Source organism: Pistacia vera, unplaced genomic scaffold, assembly GCF_008641045.1.
Source record: "Pistacia vera cultivar Batoury unplaced genomic scaffold, PisVer_v2 Contig851, whole genome shotgun sequence".
NCBI classification, from domain to species: domain Eukaryota; kingdom Viridiplantae; phylum Streptophyta; class Magnoliopsida; order Sapindales; family Anacardiaceae; genus Pistacia; species Pistacia vera.
Genome location: NW_022196725.1, coordinates 104,751 through 109,608, shown reverse-complemented (window position 1 = coordinate 109,608; position 4,858 = coordinate 104,751). Strand labels below are relative to the sequence as shown.

Below are 4,858 nucleotides of genomic sequence, written 5' to 3'. Positions count from 1 at the left end.
TGAAATTTTTATAAAATTTCTTTATAACATAGTATTACTTTTTCTCAAATTTGAGACGGCAACGTCTTGCTTTAGCTGCCTGTATCTTATATAATGATAGGTTAGTGTGAAATTATCCAAGGAATTGAAAAGGCACGACCCATTAATAATTACTAAGCTTAGGTTTACTTGTAAAAGCTATCAGAAGTTTCTTATCCATATCCAACATGTGGGTAGTAGGTACAGATGGAAAGATGTTCAATCTATACTGGATTTTCCATAATGAAAAAGATATCTAATCCCCCCCAAGCTTCATATTTGGTTGAGAGTTAATGAATCAGATATTAAAAATGCGCCACTATGAACATGTTTGTTTCTGCAGATAAATTGATAAATACCTCTGACTTTGTGCTGCTTTAATGTCTAACAACTTTCTCAACAGTTAAATTAAGTTGAATATTTATTTCAGATTTTTTCACCACTTTGAATATCAGATTGTGTTGGAACTATCAGGCACTGACAGACTCAGAAATCATAACTTTAAGATAGTAATTGACAAAAGTAATAGATAAGGGTCCCAAGAGCAATTGATGAAAAGATAACAATGCATAACTTGCTGGACTGACTTGATACCAAGGGGTAGAATTCCACTTTAAACTGGTTTGTAAAGAAAGATTATAATCCACATGTCAAGACATCCTTAGTGACATAAGACCAATTAGGATTCTTAAAGATATTTCATACACTACACTACAGGCTGATTGTAATCTACACATATGCTATACTATAACATAAGTTTATTGACATTGATACCTCAAATTTACCCATGTTATTTGAATGGTTCAAACCCTTGACCTAAAATTATAAATAGTGACTAACCGCTTTGTCCAAATACATTAGCATTAGGGGTCCAATTCAAAGGATCTAAACCGAAACCAGAAACCAGACCGATTCCTTAGATTTGGAATCGAGAAGCCATGAACTAGAACTTGAACCTAAAAACATAGGTTCTGTTCCGGTCCGAGTATTCGGATTTATTTTAATTATCTTCTATTTTTTTAAAAATGACAAATAACCCTTTAAAAATTACAATTCAGCCCGATTCCTCCCCGGGTACCCAGATCTTGGTTTTGGTTTTAGTTCCCGGTTCTTGCAAGGTGGAATTGGAACTGGAACCAAACGGCTTGTTCCTGATTTCTAGACTAGAACCTACTCACATAATTAAAAATTAATGTTAAATTACATTAAATTTTGTAAAAACTATATTAAATTTACCCCTGTAAAAGTTATATTTAAAAATATATTTATTGTATAATATTGTATTGAATTTCAGTCAAGTTAAATCAAATTATTAAAATATATGTGCGCACAGACAGAATATTCTTTTAAATCCAGCTCATTCCATCATCTCTAGCTCACTTCATGGTCAACGCAGCTGGCATTTCCTTTACTGGATAATATCCAAAGAAACTACCAAGAAGTTGCACATCTGAGTAGGGACTAGGGAATGGATGGCCAAAAGGATATTATATTAACCCTGTTGGGAAGCAAGCTAGTGTGACAGTGTCCATAGTCATATATGATGAACACCATGAGACCATTTAAAATTTTGATGAAAATGACCTGCAATAGATATGTCTCGCCTTCTTACAGTCAGCAATGACCTGATTCTGAGACTCGTACAACAGGACCAGTACGTACTACTTTAACTAATAGCTACCTACCCGAATCCTGTAAATTGAATCCAGCTCCATTCAACCACACATGTTTTCACAGTTAAATATCTTTTTTCTTCTTTTCTGGGAAAATATTGTGATGATGCAAATTAGTCAGTTTCAAAGAAACAGGTCCACAAAATGAATTAAAAAACATGCCAATTAATGATCATTTTTCAATTGTTTCTGGTGGGAAATGTGTTTTTAAGTCAAAAAGAAGTGAAACCTTTCCTAATGATTAAAATTTAAATTCCACACGACATGTCTTCTAAGCTATCAACACCATTGCCTTGCTGTCTTGTATTTTAGCCGCCTACTTCTGAACTTGGGTCAGTTTTTTTCTAATTTTCGGTCCTTTCTTTGCTTTAAAGAAACCACTAAATTAAAAACACTAGGAAAATCTGTTGATTTTACTTTTCCCCTTTTTCTGTTATAGTTGAGTGCTGTGTTTCACTCTTGTCCTTTAGCTTTAGGAGCTCAAAAGGCCAATCCCCCATTGCCCATCTCAACTCCATCTTTCAATCTCCTCCTCCTTGAGGAGCATTAAACCATCTAGGGAAACTAAAGCGCTCTGCTCTTCTTCCTTTTCAAAGTAATACCTAACCTATTGGATTATGACAATGAAATAGTTCTGTTGAGTGTTCTAAGACCAAAAGTAGAAATGGGTAAACCAAAACCAATTGGAAATTAATGCTTGTAACACAAGGAGTAGAAATACATGAAAGCAATAATAGTAGGGCCATAGTCCATAATAAAGAAAGAGCAGCTTACAACCAAATGGAACAGTACAGCTAATAACCACTGTCCAGTTCCATTTCTGTTCACATTTATGCACTCAAATGCCTTCTCGTGACCATATTTTTATCATCTCTTTCTCGGTTTCTCTATTCTTTAATTCCCAACAAACAAGCAAGCAATCAAAGCTTTTCTTCATGCTTTCCACCCAACAAAACCGGCCCTACTCCTTCCGTCGGGCCCGGACTTCAGGACATTAACCTGTACCTTTACACGTACCTATAATCCAGTCTCATTCCTTTTATAAATTCCCCCAATTCCCTTCTCCATTTGCCCCCATTAACATCATTCGCTCACTCTTCAGCTTTTTTCCTTCAGTTATTTTTCTTCTACTTCTAATATTCTTTCTCTATTTCTCTTTGCACAACTATGAGAGAAGGAAGAGGGTGTTCATCAAGGAAAGTTGTTGCAGGTTTGTTGTGTATGATGGAGAGTCCGAATTTTTCACCATCCCACGGAGGAGACCCCTCTCGCCCTCTCTATAGGATTCCCCTTGGCACTGCCCCTTTTGATTATCATATTCAGCTTAAGCGGCATCTTCTCCTGCTGCTACCACTGGGACAAACTTAGATCCCCCGTCGATCTTTCTCCGACGACATGAATCCTCACCCTGACATTGAAGGCTCCCCCTCCAAATCTAAACCTGCAGACATGGTAATTTTCCCCTCTCGTTTAAGGGTCCTTTTTTTTTTTTTTTTTTTTAGCATAATCTCTTGAGAAAAATAACCCGAAAGTTAAACTAATGACCTAACACTAATTGTTTTGTGTTTCTAGAATGTGAAGAAAAACCAGAGCCGAGTTTGCCAGTACTAATGCCAGGAGATCAGGTCCCAAAGTTTATAGCTTTACCATGTCCCTGTCAGCCTCCTCGAGCAGAAATATTGTTGTCAAGTGCAAAAAGCCGCCAAGTTGCCACGTTTTCCAGTGCCTTTGTATTAGGTTTGTAAGATTGATCATTTGATGTATATACAATTTCATTTAGTTATAAATCTAGTCTTAAACATCATTTTTACCTTTCCCCAATATACAAGAATCACAAGTCATTTTGTAAATATTACAATTTGTTTTCATCATCCAAGTTTATCAGTATAAACATGTAATGTCTCAGGGACAACTGAAAACAGCAATTTGAATCTGGGAATGGAAGAAAAAAAAAAAAAAAAAAAAAATCTTTGATAACAATATGCAAAACCTTCTGTAACTCAGTAGTAATATTTGGGAGGCAGCTGCATCATTCATGTCATATACAGAAAATATAAAATATTTTCTCTCTGTTTTGTTAAGAAAGTTGGCCTCCGTAAATTTTGCAGCCGGGGTCATATTAAATTACACCAAACCAATTACTTTTTGAAAGAGAAATGTTAATATGACATTGATTAACCAAAGGGTCGATCTCAAATCGCTGTCAAACTAATTAATCTGAATATTGTTTATGGAATGACATTGGCCAATTAATGACAAATCTTAAGATAAGGCAGTGGTAATTCAAATAGGTAGGTGTCCTAATAAGACAGCCCTACTCCTTAATTTTTAATGTTTTACACTGTTATTTGGCTTACAAGTCAAGCGAAATTTTGGCAAGCTAATGATGGTTGATTATTAGTGCATTAAAACTTTAATGGGTTTTTGATGACTACTTTTCTGAACCAGAAAACTATTGGCGTAAATTAATTAATCTCATTCAGGAGCAAATAAAAAAGAAAGGTTTGTTTACACATAACCCACTTAACGTCGAGGTCTGCCATGTCCTAATTGAGAGTGGCAAATCTTTAAGGAATTCCCTAAGATTTGCTACTCTCTTTGCATCATTGGTAGTTTTGAGACACCACACCCAGTACATATTTGCTTTAAAGAGATGAAGAAAGAAAAGGGAAAAGAAAGAGTAGAAATGAAAAGTTTTATCTTTGCATCGTCACTAATTTTCTTTTTTTCTTTTTCCTCGAAAGTATCCTAATCAATTTGCATACGGCTTAACTTACGCTTAACTTATCTTTCAGGTTTTGAAATTATCAATTGAGTAAAAATTAACTCAAAACTCAGGAAAATTTAAAAAACTTAGTTGAACTTAAAAATGCGCATCAGTAATTGAGTTGTAATGCTTTAGAATTAGAGAGTTTTTTTTTTCTTTTGTAATTTTTTTTTTGATAACACTATCGAACTTTGTTATAATGTTTTGATGTTTAATAGGATTTAAAACTTCATTTTTATAGTTTATACAAAGGATTTAACACTTAGATGGTAAACTTTACGAATTGTAAATCCTTTAAAGATTAGATAACGTGAATCTAAATTTTTAGGATGTGAGAAAAATAATTTAATAAATATTTTTTGATTTGAGGAGTTTATTTGGTTGATTGATTGATGTATAT

At 34.2% G+C, this 4,858-nt stretch overlaps 1 pseudogene; it reads left to right on the top strand.

The window, feature by feature from the left end:
• The first annotated feature begins 2,780 nt into the window (after window positions 1-2,780).
• On the top strand, window positions 2,781-3,428 carry LOC116118640 (annotated as a pseudogene).
• The last annotated feature ends 1,430 nt before the right edge of the window (window positions 3,429-4,858 follow it).